Below are 24901 nucleotides of genomic sequence, written 5' to 3' on the forward strand. Positions count from 1 at the left end.
ATGTATGCCCTTTTAAAAGACACTGTTAAGAAAATGAAAAGACAAAAAATAAAATAAAATAAAAAAAGAAAATGAAAAAAATAGGCCACAGATTGGTTTAAAAAAATTTTTTTTTTGCAAAGCTCCTATAGGATAGAGTTTGTATTCAGAATACATAAACATTTAGACAAAAAACTCAGTTAAAAGAGAGGCAAAAGATGTGAACAAATATTTCACCAAGGAAGATACACAAGTAGCAATGAACACATATAAGGATATTTATCATTATTCATTAGGAAAATATGAATTAAAAGCACAAGGAGACAGGGAGATACCACTATACAACCTTTCAAATGATTAAGAATTAAAAGGATTGATAATATTGTTAGAAACCACATAAAACAACAAGAGTTCTGAAGATTGCTCATGCAAATGCAAATGATACAGTTATTTTGGAGAACAGTTTGGCATATTTTTATAAAGTTAAACATATACTTACCATATGACCCAATAATCCCACTCATAGACATTTGCCCAAGAGAAATGAAAACATATGTTCACACAGCAAATGTTAATAGTTGCTTTATTCCTACAGCTGAAAGTCTATCACCGGCAGAATGGATAAAATTATTGTGATATATTCATACGATGGAATACTTCTTAGCAACAACAAGCAATGAACTACACATACATGCAACAACATGGATGGATTTCAAAAGCATTACCCTAAGTGGCTAAGTGAAAAAAGACAGACACAACAGATTACATTCTGTATGGTTCCATTTACATAACATTCTAGAAACGTCGAAACTGTAGAAACAGAAAACAGATTGATCACTGGTTGCCAGGGGGCTGTGGATAAAGGAAGGGATTGTCTACAGAGGGGCATAAGGAACTTCCTGGGGTGATGAAAATGGCCCATATGTTTGTCAAATTTATTAAACAGTACACTTAAAAATAGGGTGAATATTATTGCATATAAATAATTGTACCTCAGTAAAACTTGACTTTTAAAAAAATTTTAAAGTTTTATCAGAGAGACATTATGAATGATATTTTGTTACTAGACCTAAATTGTCCTTTCAGAGAATACAGCCTTAGAATTTTCCCTCAAAATGAAAGACATTTGTGCATATTCTATAGAGGGGAACAAATATGCATTGGCTCAGTGTCTTGTTGAGTTTGTATGCTATTTGGAAATTGGATTGCTTTGACAAATTACTTGCTAGCCAGGAAAAGCATTAAAGGATTATTTGTCCACCACGATTTCAAATTTTCCCCTAATGATAAAATCATTTGAAATAAAAGGTGGCAGCCAAAGTAGTTTTACTCAGGGAGATATTATTTCATATATAGACATGTAAGAAACAGTATAAGCAAGAAGAGGAAATATAGTCTAATTTTTAAATTGTTACACTTACTTTAAGTATTATAAATAACAGCAGCAAACGATTTCAGTCCTAAATAGCACATATTTCAGATTTCTTTATAAGTGCTTCTCAACTTAAAGACTTGAAATCACATGTGAATGTGGGTGTTTAAACTTCACTTTGCAATTTGAATCTTTACTTTTCAGGCCACTTTAATGCCTATTTTAATGCTTAACTGTTTGAGGATACTGTTGGATTATATCGCTGTTTTTACCTGTTTGTGTGCTCTAATGTTTTCCTACTGTGCTATAGAATATTTTTTTAATACCATTCCATGTATTTCAAGAATTTCTTTGTAAATAAGTGATGTGTCTTTCAATAAAACAACTTGGGGAAGCCTCAAAATCTTCATAAAAGCAGTGTCCTTCATTTACTTGTTAATAGAACATTAGCATTGTCTGTCTTATCCAAAATAATTTTTTTCATTCATAGTTCATAGATTGAAGAACCAAATACCACTTACATTTTAAATGAGTTCCTGTGTAACTGCCAAATTAAATGAATTAATTTTTACCTTTGGGCCTTGTATTGTCATATTAGTTACTGTTTTAATGAACTGGTGATAATTTATTTTATTTTTTTATTCAATTTTTTACCAGAAAGTCCAAACTAACTTCAAATATGTTTCATTTTTTCCAAAGATATGTTTGATCTCCAAGTAAGTGATTACTGTGTTTACATGATGTCTATTCTTTTGTATATCTAGATCTGCTGCTATAATGCACTAGCTACTAGCCATATGGGCTTATTTACATTAGTTAAAATGAAATAAAAGTTCCATTTCTCAGTCACTAGACAAATTTCATGTGGTCAATAGCCATATGTGGTTTGTGGTTATCCTATTAGAGGGCACAGATATGTAATACTTCGTCATTGCCATAGTTCTTTTGGAAAAGGGGGACTAAATCAGGGTCAGGAAACTTTTTTCATAAAGGGCTAAGTAGTAATATTTTAGAATTTATGGGCCAACAAACAAAACTGAGGTTGCTATTTAGGTACTTAAATTACCATTTGAAAAATATATCCACTTAAAGATAGAAGAAAAAAAATCAACATTCTTAACTTGATGGCTGTAAAAAGCAGGCAACAGGCTGGATTTGAGCCATAGTTTGCCTACCCCTGATGTAGATCTTTCAGTCCTTGATTCATTAAGCATATCTTTATTGAGTACACCTATGTTTTAGCCACTGTGCTAAATATTAAGCAAAGTGTAGTGAACAAGAAAACATAGTTCCAGACCTTATGGAATTCAGAATATAATAGGAAAAGCTAACAAAAATTGCACAGTTAATCAATTATATATATAACAAAAATTGCACAGTTAATCAATTATATATATATATATTTTTTAAAGATTTTATTTATTTATTTGACAGAGAGGGAGAGAGAGAGAGCACAGGCAGGGGAGGAGCAGAGGGAGAGGGAGAAGCAGGCTCCCCACCAAGCAGTGAGCCCTTTGTGGGGCTCCATCCCAAGACCCCAGGATCATAACCTGAGCTGAAGGCAGAAGTTTAACTGACTGAGCCACCCAGGCGCCCCGAATCAATTATTACAATTTAACAAATAAAATGAAAGAGATAAATAGGATGTTATAAAAGGAACAGAGGAACATAAACTTGTGTGAAAGACTGACTTGCTAAAATTATAAATTATCTGCAACTAATGTTAATTTGTAATATATGGCAACTACTCTTTATTACAGACTTTCTAGTTTGACCTATGTGAGAAAGATGCTATAAAAACTGACAGATCTAGATAATATTTCTAAATAGATTTATGTTTAAATACATGACATTCCTATATACCATCTGTCTGTTTTATATATGTGAGGTAATAGTACATCTAAAAAATGTATTTGCTAAAATAATATTTATTGATGTTTGGTGGTTTATTTTCCTCTACTAGAATCTTTTATAAGAATTAAAGTGTATAAATTAAATGCTCCCTTGTACCCAGGAAAACTTTGTGGCAAATTAACTTATAAAGTGGCCCCAGTTTCCTTTCAATTGTTTATAATCAAAATTTGAATTGAGCCCTCCGTTAAACAAAACAATATGATGCTACTTTAACAATTTTTTTAGAACCTACCTTTTTTTTTTTCATTATGAGAACTCAGTATATAAATCAGCAAAATAAAATAAAAATATATGCTGTACTATCTTCCCATGTATTGACAATGTTCCTCAAGATCTTACTTGGTTTTCTGAGACTTATTTGCACTTTGCAGTTCATAGAAAGGTGGCCTCTTTTATTGTGATGTCAAGAACTTTAGATAAATCTGTTTAACCACTGAGCATGTGAGAGAGACCTGAGTGAGCAGAAGCCATTCTCAATGGAGCTCACGCCTCGACTGACAAATAGGCCAAGCTGAAGTGGTTCAGAGATTACGTCATGGGCCACATACCTGCTTTGTTTCAATAAATAAACCCCAGGCTGTGAAATATGGCTGATTATACATCGAGATGAGGATGAACTAAAGGGAATGAAAGATTTTCTGAGGTCATGACATAGAGTTTTAATTCTTCAATTTCACTGTAGTTAACAGGCCCAGGAACTCATGCTTCTGCCGATCTAGGTTTAAGTTGTTCTTTTAGGGTGACAAATGAGGTACACCAAGAAGCTAGAATTTCACATTCCCTTCATGGCTTCTTAGAACAGTGCATGTTGGGATAAAGCCAAGAATAGTGGCGTTTAAAAACAAGTTTAAAAAAAAAAAAAAAAAAACTGACCGAATCCATCAAGAAATGATTTCCACTTTTGAGTCACTCGCTGCTGCTCAGCTCTTCTATCACATTCACAGTTTTCAGCACAGAGCTGCTACTATTATTCTTTAATTCAACTGTGTATATAAATTAAAGATTCTGGCTCCTTCAAGGCAGATATTCTGAATTCATCCTTACTGAGAGAGACAAAAATGTTACACCTACTTAATCCAGATTGAAGGCCCCAAGCATGAATCAGTTCTTAATGTCATCTGGGGTGGAGTCATACTGACAACTGGAATACATTTACTGCATGGAGCATGGGACTTCTTCAGAGTGCCCAGTGGCCAGTCTGTAGATGGGCTCATCCTGGGCTTCCTCCATCTGAGATTCCTTTGGTCTCTAGGACAGAGCCTGGCCCTCTTCACTCACACAGTACCATCACCGCGGAAACCGAGATTGCTCCTGTGATGGTTTCCATTTGCTGGAATCTTAGACACAGGACAGGTGCTTATACAGAAGTGGAAGAGGGACACAGTCGGCTGCTGCAATCGTATGAGGTGGTGAGGTAGGAGCAAATAATTGGCTGCCTTGAATCTCCCCCACCCTTTGTTTCTGTAATAGCACCTGTGTCAGTTGGATCAGTGTGTCCTAATCATTATGCTTGAGACTCCACTGTACCAAGACGTCACTTGGCACAGGTTCAGACTACTTGCATTTTACCCACATGTTCCACTATTATCATCGATCACCGAGACCCTTCACATTTCCTTTTTTTTTTTTTTTTTTCCCTTCACATTTCCTTTTGAGTCCTTTAGCCCAGAAGAAATCTGAAAGATTTGCTGGGGTCTCTTTTCCCCAGCGGAAGCTCCCTGCCTCAGCCAAGATGAATTCTCAAACTGTAAGCAAAATGATGGCCAACAATTGCCAGCTTATTTCAGAAAGTGGTTCTCCTTTCTCTGGAATTTTTCTTTATCCTATTTCCTTACTCTCTGATATCATTTAAAATATGTGTTTTATAGTTTTTATCCTTTCTTTTTTTGGTTTTGCAGTGAATGTGTTGGCTTGTCATGACCTGTTCTATCCTGCCTGAAAGCAGATGTATTCAATTTAACATGTTGACATTTGTTTAATCCACCTAATTAATGCTCTGTTCTGTATAGCAAAACAGAAACCTATCACAGTGTAGTCTCTTTGGTGAAGGGACATAAATGAGTATAAAGTTGTGCTTTGTAGAATTTGAAAACAAAGTATAATCATATTCCTTGGTATATATTTGAAGATACCACAAAAAGACACAAAACTGTTTTAAAAAATCAAAAGTGTGCAAAAAAACAAAAGTTGAAAGTTGTCCAGTTATGATGACCTATCTTTTTTAATACGGTGACAAATATAAAGTTTAAATATATTTGTTATTATTTACTAATATGTTTTATTAAGATATTTACTTTATGAATAAAATGTTTAGGAACTCACTTTCCACCTTCATTTATATTCTTTTAAACTTTGAGCAGCAGGGCTCAAAGGAAAAGATTGAAGCTTGTTAACTGTTTTCACACATCTCCTTCCTGTCCACTTCACGTACACACACCGCCACCCACACATACAGACACAAATGTCATTTAACCGCATGTGAATTTTGCCAGCCTACCCTATTCTGTTGGATGCTGTAAAGGCACAGATTAATATTCTTACCTATCCTGTGATTTTTTTTTAATATGACCTTTTTATTTTGGAATAATCTTAGATTTACAAAAAAGTTCCAAAAATAGAATTCCCGTATGCCGTATCACCCAGTTTCCTCTAGTGTTAACATCGTAAAGTCCCACAGTGCATTTGTCAAAGCTAAGAAGCCAACATCAGTACATTACTATTAACTCCAGGCTTTATTTTTTTTTTTTTTTTTTTTTTTTTTTAACTCCAGGCTTTATTCCTACTTCCAATAGTTTTCCACTAGTATCCTTTTTTCTGTTGTATGATATAATCCAGGATACCACATTATATTTAGTGTTTTGTGATTTTGTGTCAATTGATGTCTTATAAAGCTCCACATTTAAGAATTCAGTGTCTGTTTGTCCTTATATATATAAGTATTTAATTTCGTTTGAGCATTGTTTTCGAGTGCCAAAATGCCGTTTTTCACACTCCAAACTCCTAAGCAGGCCTCTGAAGACAACTTGTCCTTTATTTATGACACTATATATTAAACTAACTGAAAATATTCAAAATAATGCTTACTTTGTGCAGAGTCCATGAACTTCAACCAGAACACATAAAAGTCCAATTTGAGCAATAAATTTTGATTGATTTTGAAATTCCATTTAAGGCGCTATTTTCTGAATAGATCCTCATGGAAAATATTTTAAAATATTGTTTTATAAAAAGTTTCCTATGGGATCTAAAAGTTCTTTAGGTAGATTTTTTGTAAAATATCTGAACAGTTTAAATACTATTTCAGATTGTCAGAATGACGAATGTTTTTTAATTACTTTATTACAATGATTTCGCATTCAAGTCTCAGTACTCTGAACATAATTTTTTTTTTCATTTCAACTAAACAACTGGAATTTTCCTGTTTTGTTCTTTTCCTCATTGTGTACTCTGAACCACTTTCAAATTTAAAAAGGGCTTTTTATTTAGGGGCTATTAGTGAATGTGCATAAGCCATTATATTCAGTGAAATAAGCATTGTGTGATTGAAGATTAAATAAGGGAACGGATTATGGTTCCATTAAAGGAATCAAGATATTCCTGGAAAAGCTATGAAAATATGCTTTTCCATTAAGAAAGAACACTTATCAATGGTGCTGGTCTGGGTAGAGATTGCCTACTATAATATAAAGCAGACATTTCTTATAAGGCGCATGAGGAGGGCATTAGGCTTAAACATAGTGTAACTATCTGCTAGGTAGGAATTCAACATCTAAAGGTTAACTTTGTAACTGGCTTCAACTACAGATGACTGCAGAGCTTGACACCAGTTCAAGGGTGCAGCCATGATTCTCATTAAAGGTCTGGACCTAGAGATCCACTTGGAAAAGTTTGGAATTAAGATGATTTAGCCTTGAGAAAAAATTGCTTGAGTATGGGTCACACCCTTGTGATTTGAAGTCTTAGTTTGTTTGACCCAGATGACAAGTTTTATTTGTTTATTTGTTTTTAGTATTTGAGTTAATTGTTGAACTTTTAAATATTGGGAAATTACACTATAAAAATGTGAATTGCACTCATTTCTACATGTCAGTAATAAGCTAGAGATGAGGAGCAGGCCCATTTTTCAAGGGGGTACGCCCTCTCCCGCTGAACACAGTCCCCACCACACATGATAGTTTCTTTACCCTGCAACCATCAGATACCATCACAGCTTACCATGTTTTCCTATGAGAAAAAGGTTCTGTTTCCACGGTGTTATTCAAAGTAGAAAAAAAGAACTTGAGTTTGAGAAGACAGTATTCTCCTTTCAGTGATGTTTCTAATTGGCCCCATGGATATTAGACCTCATGACCCCGAGAAGGCAGAAAATTCATCTGAGGATAGTTTCCACTCCTCTGACTTTCGAAGTGGAATTAAGAACAGAGTCCAAACACAGTGATTTTTACCTTTAAATATCTTTCACCTTATCTCTTGCAGTAATGGCTTAGTGTTTTGAAGCCCAGATTTTACAGCAAGACTGCATCAGTTCAAATCCCCTCTCTGCTACTTCTAATTATGTGTCCTCAGTCAAGTTACTTAACTCCTTATGCCTCAGTCTCCTCGACTGTAAAAGGAAAATACAGGTAGGTCCTGCCTATTGACTTGTGACGATTCCGTGAGTCGATGAATGGGAAACACTGAAAACAGGGCCTGATACATGTAATGTGCCACAAGAGTGTTAGCTAGTGTAGTTGGTTTTTGTTTTCTGATTGTGCTGATCCATAATTTATTTTATGTTGGTCATATAACCTCCTGATTTCTAAGTGACTGATAAAAAGAAACTCATCCTGGTGTGTGGGCTTCACCTACACCTTGTGCCTCTACATGTTCCCACCAGCTCCATGTTATTTGCATATTAAAGGAGCTAAATAACTACAGAGAATAGAATACATTCAGATATGGCAGGGACCTTAGAGATCATCTAGTCTAGTAGGAGTTGGCACAACTTTTTCTGTAAGGGGACAGATTGTAAATATTTTGGCTTTATTGCCATATGTTTTGTGACAACTACGCTATTGGGCTGTTGCAGCACAAAAACAGCCGTAGATGATACGGAATGAATGGGTGTGGCTATATTCCAATAACACTTCTTTTTTATAGACACCGAAATTTGAATTGTGGAGAATTTTTTAATATCATGCAATAATATACTTCCTTTGATTTTTTTTTCAACCATTTAAAAATGTGAAAACCATTCTTAGCTCACAGGCTATAAAAAACAGGTGGACAGCTGAACTTGGCTTACCCCTGGTCTAGTCCAAAGCTTGCAAAACCCTGTATTTTCACCTAGGAATTCCACTTGGGGATTTTTTTTGTTGTTGTTGAAAAGTAAAGCTACCCTGGGATACCTTGGTGGCTCAGTCGTTGAGTGTCTGCCTTCAGCTCAGGTCATGATCCCGGGGTCCTCGGATCAAGTCCTCGGATCAAGGCAAGGCTTCTCCCTCTGCCTGTGTCTCCGCCTCTCTCTGTCTCTCTCATGAATAAATAAATAAAATCTTTAAATAAATAAATACATACATACATACATACATACATACATACATACATACATACAAAAGTAAAGCTACTTGAGCCCCACTCGAAACCCACTAAATAAAAATCTGTAGGTGGTGGGCATTGGAACCTTTGCTGTAACCACATTTTGACAATACCCAAGGCCTTCATATGAGTATGGAAACTTCATGGCTTTCTTCGGAGATCTAGGAATGATTTAGAAAAGTTGATATTACACGTACTACATCACAAAAGTTAATGGGATCATTTGTGCCCTAAATTATTTAAATTTATTCTTTACATTCTTTTATCTTCATTATCAATGTTTTCTGTCAACAAAGATTATTATTTTCTTACTATGTTTGTAAGCACCTTGAAATTACTCTGAAATAACTGCACATTAGAGAAATCTCATGTTTTGTCAACATAAGAACATGTACATATTTTTTGACACATTCTTTGTGGTGACAAAAAAATAAAATCTGAAAACAAATGGTCTGGTGAATACATTCTGGTGTACACTTGCCTGAATATTATGCCTGTACTGTCCTGGAGGAGAGAGGTCCATCACATACCAATAACAAACAAAAAAAGTGTAGAGTGATATGTACAATATGATTCAACTTTCATAAAAAAGGAAATACATTGATGACATTGGCTACCTCAGGCAGATAAGACTCGAGGGGGATGTATGTGTAGGATGAAAGACTATTTCACTTCTTTAAACATATCTTTACTATTTCACTTTTTATAGGAATAGTTTTAAAATAGAAAAATTTTAAGGTGTAAATTAGAAACAAAATCTCTAATAACCTTCATAGTCTATTTGGGACAAGACTCCATTTCCCTGGTAAGACAAAGAGGTCTGCTTCTGAGACCAACTCTGACAAAATAGAGAAAATTTAATTTATGATGTGAATCTGCCTGGAAAATCACACAATTAACATCTTTTTCTTTTTTCCTAACTCAAGTCAGCAGTTCAAGAGAATCTTTGAAGTGGAATTCCACTATAAGTCTCATTTAAAGTCAGATAGAACCCTGACTTTGAATAAGCTTTACAAAACAAGTCAGAAAGAAGCAATCCATTCTGCTTTTCTGGTCTTTATTTTCAGTATAGAGAGTATAATTTTAATAGTCTAATGGTTTGCTTCATTACAGAAAGTTTCTTAGAAAAGTAATCCAACTAAATAGTTGCTAATTACATAGCTCCCATTAGACTTCGCTTTACACCAGTGTTTTCTCAGTGCCAGCTTTTGTAGGAATTGTGGAGAGCACCATTATCAAATGCTCATCTAAATGATTCTGATTCATTTGGGCCCAACTGTCATTTCTGTGTAATTATGTTTGAGCATTAGGTAACTGATGCTTTCTTAAGTAAAGAGAGAAAAATAGATGAATCTAATAGATCTATGAAGTGGCTCAAAATTAAATATGCTCAAGTTCAAAGTGAAAATTTCAAGACTAAAAAGGGAAACTTCTTTCTCTAATTGCAATTTATCCATTTGTTCACACATCTGTTAAGTGTTTACTGTGTCAGGACCTGTGCTAGTAAGTGTATTTTGTGCTATTACCCAAAGAAGGCAGTTCATCTTTTTCCTCCTTAGAAGAAGGAAGCTCCGAGAAGTTGGATAATGTGCAGTCACCCACTGGTTAAGTGCACAAGCAGAGATTTAATGCAGGTCTATGCGTGTATTTAGCAAATGTAGCAGCCACTCTTCTAAGTATTCTATGAATATCCATATATCGCATCTTCATAATAACTCTAGGAGTGGGGACTTTTGTCCATGCCATTTACAGATGAGTACATTTAGGCAGAGGAAGTTTACAAAACGACAGCACTGGAATTGGAACCCATGCAGTCGGACTCCAGAGGCCTTCTTTTGAACCATCACACTAGATGGCCTTTTCTGTCCTAAAGGCATTGTTGCCCACTGCACTGGTCTGCTTTTAAGTCAGACCAACACCGAAGGATAGAACTAGATAGGGCTGGGTGCTGAAGTCAACAGCAAGGACTGTAGCATTTGGAATTCTGTTCTATTAAGTGACTGAAAACCCTACCCATTGCCTCTGGGGGAAAAAGGGAGAATTTCTTGAGTCATGCTATGGACTGTGTCATTCATATGTTAAACCCTAACCTCCAATGGAACTATATGTGGAGATAGGGCATATAAGGAGATAATGAAGGTTCAATAAGCTCATAAAGGTGGGGCCCTGACACAATTGGATCAGTGTCTTATAATAACAACCTGATCCCCTGCCTCACACCCATCTTTCTCTTCCTGGGGACGCACAAAACGGAGGTTCTGTGAGCAGGATGACAGCTGTGTGCAAGCCAAGAGAAGAGACCTCAGGATGAAACTGGCCTCACTGGAATCTGGATCTTGGACTTCCAGTCACCATTAGCAGGAGAAATAAATTCCTATTGCTTAAGTCCCCTCCCTCCCCACCCCCCACCCCGTGTACAGTATTTGTGATGGCAGGCTGAGCAGACTAAAATACATTATGGTTCTGACAAGTCCCGGGGTTAATCTAATTAGGCACAGTTGGATTCTGGGACTCAAATAATAATATTAGGCTCTCAATCCCTCCCTTCCTCTCCTGCTCTCCTTTTTACCTATTCTTATTTTTGTTTTGCTCTAAATTGACCATATTCTCAGTCAGAGTCCTCTCAGTGCCCCAGCCCCACAGACTGACTAGTGATTCTCAGTCACTAGCCCATGCTAGTCAACGCTAGTGCAGGACCCTAGTAGAACCCCCGGGGGAAGAATGCTTCTCTTCCCCAACAGTTCTGACAAAAGGGAACAATTGAGCCTTACTGGACTAGCTTGGATCAGATCCCTGAACCAATCAGCATGGATTGGCCAGGCCAAAGTTACTGCTTTCCTCCTTGGAGCAGGCAGCCTGGGGCCAGCCTCCTTTGAGCTATTGGCTGGAAGTGGAGCAGGGTGTCTTCCTGGAAGAAAATCAAGATAGCTGCACCAGGAGAGAGAAGGGACCCAGGCCAGTCACACTAGTAGGTCCACTACAGTGTTATCAACCTTCTACTAGGCCACTAATGCTCAACGAGACTGTGTGCTGAAAGGATTTGGGAGCTTATTAAAAAACTGCAGATGCCAGAGGCTTACCTTCAGAGATTTTGATTTCACACTTTTCCAAGAAGCCTTCCCAGGTTGCAGAGACCAGGAGTTCTACTCGGAGGTACTTTTCTTTTTTATTTGGTAGCTTAATGAAATATGGTCTTTTCGAGTGTAAGTTATTAGAAACCAATGAGAGTGTGATATTGTGATTAAATATATATTTGGTCTTCATCCCTGTTTCTAACACAGAGCTTCTAAACCTTTGGAATTTCCCAAGTGATGAGTGATAATGGTGTCTTGGTATTTGCTAACAAACCGCTTTCAGCCTCACCTGAGTTTATGTTAATGATGTAATTTATGGAAAGCAGATAAGCTTAAGGCGGTGGGCTGGTGACTAGTTGCCAGGGTAACCAGCCAAGAGGTTAGAAGATTAAAACTTTTGGTCCTACCCCCTGACCTTCTGAGAGGAGAAAGGGACTGGAGTTTGGATCAGTCATCAATGGCCAGTGATTTAATCAACCATGCCTATGTAAAGAAGCCTCCATAAAAACCCAGGAGTAGGTTTGGAGGGCTTGGGCGTTGGTGAACACGTGGAAATTTGGAAGAGTGGCACCTGCATTGAGCATGGAAGCTCCACACCCTTCACCCATTCCATGCCCTATGCATCTCTTTCATCTAGCTGTTCCTGAATTAAGTATTTTTATAATAAACTGGTAATGTAATAAGTAAAATGTTCCTCTGAGTTCTGTGACTCAGCTTAAGCAAATTAATCCAGCCTAAGGAGGGGGTTGTTGGAACCTCTAATTTATAGCTAGTGGGTCAGAAGCACAGGTGACAACCTAGGCTTGCAGCTGGCATCTAACTGGGGCAGGTCAACATGTGAGAGCCTTTACCTGTGGGATCTGATACTATTTCAGATGGATAGGGTCAGAATTGAGTTTTAAAACACCGTGCTGGTGTTGGAGAATGGCTTGTTGGTTGGTGGTTTGGACCCCACATACACATATTGGAATTGTTGACCAGAACTTTTAGAGACTCCTAATTCAACCATTTCTTAAAGTCTATGTAAAATATGCCTACTAAAATGCAGCTGTGTACCAAAAATGGAATTCCTTTCCCTGAGAGCTAGTAAGTAAAAGAAATAAAATTGTGCTTTGAGAAAAATTATAAGATATGCAATCAATGGATTAGTGTATAAATATGCAAAGCAAACTACAGGAATCAGATTGGAGCTTAATGCCAGCAGGACGACATGACATGCATTCTTACTATTTTATTTTTTTGACTTCTCATGTATACATGGTGCTGATAATGTTAACTTCCAACAGGAAAAAAAAAAAAAAACTAGTGTATTTTTGATCCATATGCAGCTCTCTCCTTCAAGTATTGATCATTTGCTAATTTTAGGACTGCTGCTGATATATTTATTTCTGGGGTTTATTTTGGTTTTGGGTTTTTGTTTTTGTTTTGCCTGTGTGAGAAATAAACACGGAAACAACCTAAATGATAGCACAGAGTAAAACAGAAAAGAAAAAAATATAGAGCATGGAAAGGCTGTGAAAGCACATTCTTCAGAACTGATGAATTTCCTAGATGAAGAAGCAGCATGGACATTCAAAGAAAAAGGAACAAAGTGAATCTCATTTCGGATAGCAGTTGCTCAGTCTGCAGGAGAGCCTAAACTTCTATGAATATGCATATTAACAAAAGTGAGAAATCTAGCTCTGAAACTGTTGGAGGAAGAAATGGAAACTATCATTTAGGTAGCAGTTGGAAAATATATTCTCTTCGCTGTATGCAACAGAAAATAATTCTGGCCTTCTACACTTAAGCAGAAATGGAGTTTGTTGAAAGAAAAAGTTTAGCTCATAAAAGCACCAGAAAACTAGGCTTAGAGTGTATGCAAAAACAAGGTTAGACCAGAACCCAAATCATGCTACAAGCCAATATGATGAGACACCATGAGAATCTGGACCTTGCAGTTGCTTGCTCAGCCCTAGGCACTGGGTGTCCTTGCCATATGCATTCTGTGGCTGGTTTCACACATACTCGGTGTAAATAGTGATTTCCCAATCAGCAACACCTTCATATAAGGAAATCTAACTGTAACCAAATTGTTTGTATTTAACTTCTCAGAAGAATGTGCAATTTATCGATACTGAATAAAAATGAAGATGCTTGTATCACCCTAATTCCAGTAATTCGGTGAAACTCAGTGTGCACAAGGATCTGCATATCCAAGGATATATACTGAAAAATAATTGTCCTCTTCATTTTTTTTCTTTTTTTTTTTTAATTTTTATTTATTTATGATAGTCACAGAGAGAGAGGGGCGCAGAGACACAGGCAGAGGGAGAAGCAGGCTCCATGCACCGGGAGCCCGATGTGGGATTCGATCCCGGGTCTCCAGGATCGCGCCCTGGGCCAAAGGCAGGCGCCAAACCGCTGCGCCACCCAGGGATCCCTAATTGTCCTCTTCAAATCTTTATCAGTGGCTTATGTGGAGATTTGAAAGAACGCTTACAAAATGTCAAATAGCCAGAGCTGGGACAGAGAAAAAAATAATTTCTAAAAAAATCTATCTGAATGAGAAGGATTCTAAATATTTGTGAAAGCCTGAAACACTATGGTAAAACTGACAAAATGAAGTATAACAAAGGTACTTTTTTTTCTTCACTTTTTAATAACCAACTGTATACATACAGGATGAGGAAGACCTGACTTGTGGAGGAATTTCCTGTGAAAATAACTTGATGGGTTGGAGTTGACCACAGACCTACTATGCGTGTCATGTGGCTGCCAAATTAGCTCGGCTCTCATGTTACATCTGGGCCTCATGTTCAGTTCGGGAGGAGAGACATCAACAAACCAGAAAACCTGCAGGGGAGGATGATCAAAATGATCAGTATGCTATGTTATATGAAAAAATAGTTGGAGGAAATGGTAACATTTAGATTGAAAACAAAGAATAAAGGAAAACATAACTATTTTCTAGTATTCTGTAGATGAGAGAAGAAATCCCACAGAATTTCAGCTAAACGTGATCTATATTCCTCTAGCAAATAAAACATGAACACATGGATAGAAATCATATGAATATGCATTTTGTTCTGGAATAAGAATGAAATTTCTAACATCTGTAGGTTTCCAGTAGGCAGTTTAATGAGCTACTGAGTTCCTTCTTCCGGGAAGTAATCAAGCAGAAACTTGATGGCTTATTATTCTATTGGGTGGAAGATTTTAAATATTTTAAATTTTCTTAATATTTTTATGCATTCAAAATTTCTATTTCAGATAAGAAAATAGGTCTGCAAAGCAAAAAGAATACTAATCACTTGAGGAACATATTATATTCAAAATTCTTTACCTAACTGATTTTAGTCAGAGGCCATGGATGTAATTACAAAATAATCTTATTTTTGTCTCTCTCCATCCTTTTAATCCTGCTCAGTGGGGCTATTCCTTTCCCTCTTTGGATGACGTCCTGGGCCAGCCTATGACTTCACAAGTTATATTTAGGTAACAGTCCTATAGTCACTTCAAATCACAAACATGATCTGATTTACAATTCAAAACATCCATTATTGTGTTACGATCAAAAGTTAGAACTTGATTTGAAGTGAAACACTCCTGTTTTCATGTCCTCATGGGCCTCAGACTGCTTTTTGGTTGGCTGCTCGCAGGACAAGAAGGCTGAGCCAAGGCAAGAGAGGGAGCAGAGAAAAATTTTCCCCAAAAGGCGTGTTTGTTAAGATGATTGCATGTCCTCAGGGGGCTGTTGGGGTGGGAGTTGATGTCAACTTCTTATACAAGAATCTTTTGATTTCTGGGGGACTCCTCCTGGAACCCTCTAAGTACAACTCCGTTGTCATGGGCTGGGCCTCAGCTTTGGCTGGACTCCATTGTCCTCTCTCAGTTGCTGTCTCAGCTGGAATAGTCATAGGTGTGCCTACCACCTCCTCTCCTTGGTGTAGACCATGTTTCTGAGGGAAATCCCTTAAAAAAAAAACATAAAAACCCTGGGTTGGCATCACATTCATAGTGTCCACATTTCACTGTGGGCTCAATAACACCTTTCACTTGCTATAGAACGAGGCAGGTGCAATTACTTCCTAGGGGCCTCTGTTTGCTCTGTTGTCATCAGATGTTTTCACTTCCTCAGGCATGAGGTAGCCCACAGTCCATGGGGCGCGGAAACACCTATCATGTTCTCTTAGTGGTTCTGCTGAAACCTCTCTCACCTGACCTAGCACTGGGACGCAGCATCACATACCCCTCCCCACCTGGCAGGTGAGAGTGCAGCTCTCACCTTAAAAAAAAAAAAAAAAAAAATGTCTCCCGACAAATCTGTCCTAAATCTCAGCTTGTCTGGTCCTTTTGCATCTATATGCACTCTCAATGAAGTGGGTAAAGGACTCCTAATCTATATGGACTTGAGTGTTTCCTTTGTAATTTTGCATTTTGAGCATCTGTTATACCTGACATCTATCATGGTGCCTTGGCCAAAAATTCCAATTAAACATCCCAATTATATTAATTATATATATAAATAGGCCTTCAACAGGCCTATTTGACAGGGGTCAATATCCACATTCTATAGATAGGAAAAACTGAGCACAGAGAGAGGAAATAGTTTGTCCAAACCGTAATCAAACGGCTTGTAGAATGTGAGGCAGGATATGAGTCTAGAATCTGTTATTCACATGCGCACCATATTACGTTTAGATTAACTGATTTCACTGTATGGACGAATCAACCTATGTGTGTAGTTTTCCTTGTGGATGCAGGGGGAGCAGAGTTGTTACTGCTGAAGAGCTGGAACCAAACATAAATTTCCAATCATTGTATTTTAGTTAATGGCTACTCAAAAGCTCTGCTTGGGGGTGCCTGGCTGGCTCAGTAGGTGGAACATGTGACTCCTGATCTCAGAGTTGTGAGTTTGAGCCCCTTGTTTGGGTATAGCGATTACTTAAAATCTTAAAAAAAAAAAAAAATGAGTTCTTTGTAGACCAGCACAGCCTGATGCATGTGCGTGTTAGCTCATTTATCTGTTATATGACAAGTAAAGTGTAACAATAAACATTTGTTGAGCACTTACTAGGAGCCTAAGTGTTTTACCCAAATTCTTTTTAAATTTTTTTTCCCTTCAAAACACCACAAAGTTAGCATCTTTTCCATTGTACAGATAAAGAAAGAAACCCATGAAAAACATGGGAGAAAACACTGAAGACAAAAGACCAGACTTTTTGTTCTGTTCTTCCCCTGATTCGAGCTTGCTGGTCTAGTTCTGTAACTCCTTACGGCCACATTTCTCCTCATCTATCACCTGTGAAGAGTAACATCTGTCCTGTTTGCTGTGCAGGCTCCTCGTGGGATCAGATGAGACTGAGTGGGGAAGAACTTTTCAGACTCATGAAGTAGTGTCCTGAGTCGGGGAATCATTTCTGCCTGTGTTATTCCTGGTCAGGGAAGGCAGCCGCACTAAATAGCCTGCAAGTGCATCCTTAACCAAACGCCCCATGATAAGGACCACAGAGAAGTTGTTGGATAGAGAGGAGCTAGTTTGCATCGCAGAAGAGAGACTGCGTCCTGAAAATCATTTGAGAAAGTAAAGAAACAGAAAAAAAAAAATCTCAAAATTGTATTGCTGAGACAGGGCCAAGCTGGGAAACCTTTGGGATACATTTGTTGCTCTTGAGAACTCTTAGAAGGCTTGAAAATGAGAGCCAGGTGGAGGAAAAGAGAGAAAAGCCACGAACGATGAGCAGAGAGAAAGAAGAGGCACAAAATCACAAATTCAGGGAAAGCAAACACAGAGATACAGAAAAGCATTTTTAAATCCATTCAAAAACTGACCAGAGATTCTAAGATAGGACTGGATGTTTGCAAAACACAACAGCTGCTGCATTCCACAGTCTACAAGAGAAAGAGTGGAAACTTTCTTTTCTCTTTTCCAACAAGACATAACAAAGGCAGAGCTGATGTAATTAATGAAAAAAAGATGGCTATTTGAAACAGTGAAGGCACTGAACAACAGAATGGAATGGAAATGAGGTTCACATTTAGGGACAATTCATTATTTACCCACTGTGCTTTTTTTTATGCACACTGCGTTCTGCTAATATTCCTCTCTCCAGGGATAATACCAGACCAGGTTGGTGAGCTGTGCAAGCATGAGTAGTTAGAGACTGTGATGGAAGGAGTGGGTGCATGGAGTTGGTCCTTGAATATCAATTAGCATAGTCCATCCAGCCTGAAGACTCTTACAATTGAATATTTCAACTTAATGGATCTGTTTTCAAATTCCCTTTAATGGCCCTTCTGTGACCATAATATCTACTTTTCCAGACATCCTAAGTAGAAACCATTATGGACAATGTATGTAGAATCCCCCAAGGATGGCATATGGAGGAGAGAATGCGGATTGCCAAATTTAGCAGCTCTGGAGAGAGTGTTTTTGAATTGAACTTGAGTCTACAGGGATTACCGTTCATTTATGACTGGCAAAACATATCTTCCCAATTCTGAAAGATAAATCCCACTGATATACATGTGGATTTCACAAGTGTTTCTCAAAAACAGAAAGAAAGAAAGAAAGAAAGAAAGAAAGAAAGAAAGAAAGAAAGAAAGAAAGAAAGAAAATCCTTTTTACGAAATGCAGAAGTTCCGTAACTTTTAGAATTATGATGTCACATGTTCTTTTGGCAGTGTTTTTACTGCTAGATAGGGGATCTTGTGAGTACTGTACCACCTGAGGAAACGTGGTTCAGAAGATTCATCCCTGAGACATAGGGTTTGATGATTTTTTTGAAAAATGTAAACTGGCGGACTGGCAGGGCAATAACTACACTCTGGTATTTTAAAGAAACATTTGGTATTTTTAAGTAACATTTCAAATGTAGTGGAAGGAGGAAACCAAAGCATTGTCATTTTTTTCTCTTTTGCCGGGTAAGATTAGTTTTTATTTTATTTTTCTTAATTTTAGTTGTATTATTGGCAGCACAAACACAGACAGCTTAAAGCACAGATCTTCAATGCACTTAGTTTCATGAAAACTCATCCTGGTTTATTTTAGTGTTCTAATTTCATTGTGGACCAGTGAAAATATTGTGGCAAACCCAAGCTGGTCTGCAAACCCGCAATTGAAAACCTCTAGCCTGATTCACTTCATTAGCATGAGCTGGTTCTCTACCCTAAGTCGTCATTAAAATCTTGTTCAAAAATGTATAACATCTAACTAGAAAGGAAACTCTTGGAATTTAGGACAAATGATTAAATCTTCTAGTGAATGTTTACATTTGTTGGAGAATGATATTTTATTCTGTGTCTATACTATAAAATTCCTTAGAATAGAATAGAATTTTTTAATCCCCATTTCCAAGGACCTGATATAACTAGGATTTTACCCATCTTTGAACAGTTTCAATCAAAACTATTACCATATCTTGAGACATTTGAAAACTTTAATTTGCATGCAGAGAACATTCTTCATTCTAGAAAGGAACACTCTTCTCTCTCTCCCTTTTTTTTTTTTATCCTGAATAAGAAAGCTCTTTGATACTCATTCTTTTTCACAGGTTAAATCAAACCATGAACTCCAAGAAACCTTGAAGATCGTTTTTGGGTTTTGTTTTGTTTTTTTGACATTGTCTTGTGTTGATATCTAGTAATGAAGAGTCTGCAAAAGGAGAATTAAGAATGCTTATTATTCAGCGATTTTTGGTGCCTTGATTCCAGCTTTGACATTCACAAGATATGTCCCCTCTGTGAATTAATGTTCCCTCCCAACTATGATCAGAGCAAATTTGAAGAACATGTTGAAAGTCACTGGAAGGTGTGCCCAATGTGCAGCGAGCAGTTCCCTCCTGACTATGACCAACAGGGCTTTGAAAGGCATGTGCAAGCCCATTTTGACCAGAATGTTTTAAATTTTGACTAGTTACTTTTTCTTACGAGTTAATAATACAATTTAGCAATTAAAAAAAAAAATCACCTCCCATAGACCACTATGAAGACCACAAGGTATCACTTATGTGCACCCTCTACCACACTTTTCTGACCAAATGCTACTTTTGAGCTTTGTGTTCCTAGGGTCAGAGTCAGTTTTCAACTTATCAATAAAATATAATTGTAACCCTTGTTAATCTTACCAGCTTAATAACAACAAAAAAAATCTTACCAGCTTAAGAAAAGTTTTTCTGTTTGTATCTTTATTTATTCCCCAGTTTGCAAAACTATATCAGGAAAGGAAATGGATTACTTTAATGTTGCCACACCGAAAATATATGTATGTAGAGTGTGTCATTTAGCATATTTACAAGTTTCTGTTGACCTTGTTGATTAAGCATGACTACTAAATATTATGTGATAAAAGTAATTTATCATTTAAAAAAATAGTTTTATATGAGATTTGGCCAAATATGAAAAGTAACTTAATTTTATTAATGCTGGTAGAGTCGCTTTCCACTGAAAGCGACGACAAGACTAAGGATCAAGTCCTACCTTGTACTAAATTTTGAAAACCTACATGTGGGATATCTATATTCAAGCACATTTTTTTTTTCTTTTCCCTATTTCCTTGGAAATTCTTATTAGCAGTCTGACACTTACAGAAGAAAGAACTGGTTAAGTTCTCCCTCTAGCAAGACCAGCAGGCAATCTTCTTGAGCATTAAGTTCTTTAAGGGCATGGAAAGAATGTCTTTTTTTTTCTTCCTCCTTACCCTATCACTCTAAAAGCCAATGCATACTTAAATTCCATCCACCTAAACAGCCTAAAATCCCAAACCAAGTAATCCACACACTAAAAATAAATTTTTTCATGGTAGATTAATCCAAATCCTGGAAAGTAGGGCTGGGCGAGGTGTTGATGAAGAGATTCACTTTTTTTATTGATGCCTTTTTGGGAGTGTTTGAATTTTTTTTACCTGATTGTGTTCCTTTTGTACTAAGTAAAATATATATTATCAAGTATAATTATATAAGTAAAAATATATCAAGCATCGTTTTTTAAATCTGAAATATGTATTTTGCTAACCCTTTCCAATAATTACTTTTATTCTCAGAAGATAAATAAAACACAGATGGGGAGGTAGTAAAAACCCAACATGCATTTCTTAAACTAAATATATTATTGAACATAGAACTTGAAACTGTATTAAAACCAGCAGAGATCTGCTTATTTTTCTTAAACATTTGCTTTTCAATTCATGCTAGCAATTTTTCCTTACGCATCACACGAAGATGTGGCTACTCTACTGAAATTTGTTGGTGATTTTACCTACATTATCAGAGAACCAGTAGAGGTCGCCATCTACCACGTTCTAGCATGTTAGGGGCAAGGAAAAAAAAATCTTGAACATTTGGTTAGTAAAAATGCACAAAGGGGTCAGAAGTTTTCAATATGAAGCTTTCCTCTTGGAAGCTTTGCATAATTGAACCAATATTCAAGGAAGAGAGAAAAGTATAAATAAAAATAATGGATACAAGATGTTGGTGTTACAGGACTTCAAAAAAACAGAATTTCTTAGAAATTACATAAAAATTTTTCTAGTTGACTTGGTTAATACAAATCCTTCTTCATGTCAGACTAGTGGAACAAAAACCTCAAAAAGTTATCAAATCCCAACATAGTAAAGTCCGTATAGTTGTAAAATGGCTTTGTGGTCTCTTTCTACCACTATGTTGGAAACCCTTGAAAAGCTCAAAGGTTTGTTTTTGCCCTGACTTATCCTGTGACTTTCTTTCTGTATATTAGACTTTTTCAATGTCTTTGTTTTCTCAACTACACAATAAAAGTTAACCTGTCATACAGTTAGTGTCACTGGTGGCTCTCACAAAGAACATTGAAACTTTGATATGTAAATACTGCTGCTGGGTTTCCCAGAGATAGCTTAAAGTTTATTTTCTTTAAGACATGATTTAATTGAAATAATAAAAGATCTGCCTTTCAGAAGAGAAAATAAACTGAAACTTGATAATTCCAGAATGGATAAGTGGGTAGACATATAAGGATATGCAACTTGAAGCAGGGAAAGCTTTACTATAAACAGGACTTTCTTAATGATAAATGATTGCCTCAGAAGTTAGTAAACTTTCTACCACCGGAAATATTCAAGTGGATGAGATACTCACTTGGTGAGTGTGTGTTAGTGATTTAAATTCTCAGGTGTGGGTGAGAAGCTATACGAAGCTTCTAAGACCAATTCTATTATTTTTTAAATTTTAAATTGATTAACAGTGCTATATTAAATTAATGTCAGGATAATACTAACTAATGCGACAAATACGTCTGAAAATTTTAGTGGCTTAAACAACCATTATTTCAAACTCATGTACTGGTCCCATGCTGTTATTGATGGTTTGCAGTGACTTCCTCTGTATGGAGACTCAGGGACTTAGTTTCCATCCATCTTGTAGCTCCACCATCTCCTAGGGCCTTGAAGTACTTTGCCTCCTGGAAAAAGGAAAAACAGGGGATACATACCTACTTCTTAACTACCTAATCCTAGAAATGACACAATTGCTTCTGCTTATAATCCTCTGAAGAAAGTAAGTCCTATGTTCTCATGCGGGTGTAGGGAGAAAAGGAAGCAAAACTTTGATGCACAGCTGTCTTTTCCATCACCCACCCCTCTGACTACTAAAAACATTCGTGAATACACCTCTTCTTGTGAATGCGCCTCTTCCTACACATGAGACAAACTCCTTACCTCTTCAAGGAAGTCAGCTCAGAGTTGTAATCAGAAACCTCATCCAACTCAAAATCCAGAAAATCTGGAGGGTGCATAATCCTCTCCATCATGTATGGACGTGACTCCTTATAGTCCAGGGACCATGTTTATTTCCTGATGTCGATTACATCATTGGCCCAAATCCTGTCTACTTCTTGGATCCACATCCTTTTACCATGTAACTTTGCAGTGTTCACGCACAGTAGATGAAATGTTGTGCCCACCCTTTGACACTGAGCTCTGCTACATGAGTCGCTTGGAGCAATAGAATGATAGTAGACAAGATGTACGCAGAAGCTTGTCCTCTATCAAGAGAACATACTCAAGGCTAGTCTACACAAGAGTGAAAGGCACGTGGAACAGAGCCAGTGGCCCCAGTCAAGCATCCTAGGTTAGTTGACAGCTACCCAGTGAGCTAAGCCAAGGCAGAGACACCTGGTTAACCCCAGCTGATCCTAGACACATGAGTAATAAATGCTTAATGCTATATGACACTTGGGTTTTTATAATTGTTTATTATGGTAATAGGTAGCTGATACATTTCCTGAACTAGACTGTCACTCTTAGTGCACAAACTTGTTTTGTTTTCTGTAGTTTGCATAATAGCTAATAGTATGCCTTCCTAGGTTGGATTTTAATTTTCATTGAGCTCAGTTTCACATATAGCGAGACTTAGCTGAGAAATGCTTTAAATAATGTCAAACATAAGCCTAAATCGCTTTTTATATAGTGAAACACTCTTCTCAAATCACTTTCAGATCTTTCTTTGATTTCTGTAGGAACTCTCATGGAAGGTAAAACAGATATTAATTCTATACCATTGACCACCAACTCTCAGTGACTGAGTGACCTGCTCCTATTACAACTAGTTGGTGACAGGGCCAGACCAAACACACTGGAATCTATATCTCCTGGCTACCAAAATCTGTTCCCATCGCTGAATAGGTCTTCGTTAGAGAATTAAGGACACAATTCTTTTTCCGTTGCTAATCTATGATAAATATGGTCACAGCATTCTTATCTCGGTGCATATTTTTGAGTGTTAGCTTTCTTCCTTTAGAAATCTCTGATCCCAATTTATGACTATTTTTTCTTTTTTAAAAAAGACTATTTATTTATTCATGAGAGACATGGAGAGAGAGGCAGAGACAGAAGCAGGTTGCATGCAGGGAGCCGGATGTGGGACTCGATCCCCGGTCTCCAGGATCAGGCCCTGGGCTGAAGGCAGCGCTAAACCGCTGAGCCACGGGGGCTGCCCATGACTATTTTTTCTAATGGAATGCTTGCACCGATATTTTCTTCTTAGGTGAGCTATAGAACGAACTGTTCAGTCAAGAAGAATTGAATGCAAGGGGATTTTGGTCTAGAGCAGAATTTCTCAACCTCAGCACTATTGACATTGTGGGCTCGGTAATTTTTTCCCAGAGGAAGGAGGAGGCACCCTCTTCATTGCAGAATATTTAGCAGCGTCCCGACCTGGACCTACTCTATGCCAGTAGAATTCCCCAAGTCATGATAACCCAAGTGCCTGCAGATATTGTCAAATACCCGTCCCCTCATAGAGAAATACGGGCCTACAGGTTAAATGAAACTTGGATTTTGCGAGAGTGTCAGGTTCCTTGAATATGAGAGCTGAGATCTAAGGATGAGATTACACAAACTTTTTATTTTATAAGTGAGGAAACTGCATCCAAGTTATACAGGGTCATGGAGCTGGTTAATACCATTTCTCTTGACACATAATTAAAGCATTTTATATACCATATATCTACTCCCGTTTACCCTGCAAATGAAGGGATTTGGGGTAGTCTGTCTACCTTCTGATGCCTGTTCTGGGTTCAAGTATTAGCCCATCTGTGGGTTTCTATAGGTGCCTGATACTACCCACGTAAGGCCTTAAACCACTTCTCTTCTCTGCCTCTGTAGCTCTTCCACAAGCTTGACTGTGATTGCCGTTCTTCCCAGGCTGGGTCCTGGTGACAGTCTTGTCTTAAATCGCTTTCCAATCTATGCATTTAGGATCAGCTCTCCAGCTGTTCCCAAGACTCTGATTTTTTTTGACTGAGCCAAGATATAATCTTCTGTTTGTCCTCTTTTTCTATTTTAGGCCTTCCTTGAAAACATCCTTCTCACGCCAAATTCCAAACCTTTGGATAACAAATGTTTCAAGGCAAGATCACCTCAACCCAAGATCTCCTTTTGTTTTTTTTTTTTCTTTTTTTTTAAATTTATTTTTTATTGGTGTTCAATCTGCCAACATATAGAATAACACCTAGTGCTCATCCCATCAAGTGT

At 37.2% G+C, this 24901-nt stretch overlaps 1 protein-coding gene and 1 long non-coding RNA gene across 13 annotated transcripts in view; both read left to right on the forward strand.

Annotated features, from left to right (window-relative positions):
- Positions 1-4896, forward strand: part of METTL25 (methyltransferase like 25) — a 130555-nt gene extending 125659 nt beyond the window's left edge. For all 12 annotated transcript variants that reach the window (XR_007402216.1, XR_003133380.3, XR_007402215.1 and 9 more), the window contains one exon: positions 575-4896. The gene's annotated coding sequence lies outside the window, so the exon portion shown is untranslated. The remainder of the gene's footprint in view (positions 1-574) is intronic.
- A 9561-nt stretch (positions 4897-14457) lies between these two features.
- On the forward strand, positions 14458-19937 carry LOC112654736 (uncharacterized). The gene is made up of 2 exons (XR_003133307.3): positions 14458-18822; positions 19452-19937. It is a non-coding gene; the product is annotated as an uncharacterized LOC112654736 (long non-coding RNA).
- Positions 19938-24901: the final 4964 nt, after the last annotated feature.

The sequence above is a fragment of the Canis lupus genome, chromosome 15 (assembly GCF_003254725.2).
Source record: "Canis lupus dingo isolate Sandy chromosome 15, ASM325472v2, whole genome shotgun sequence".
NCBI lineage: Eukaryota > Metazoa > Chordata > Mammalia > Carnivora > Canidae > Canis > Canis lupus.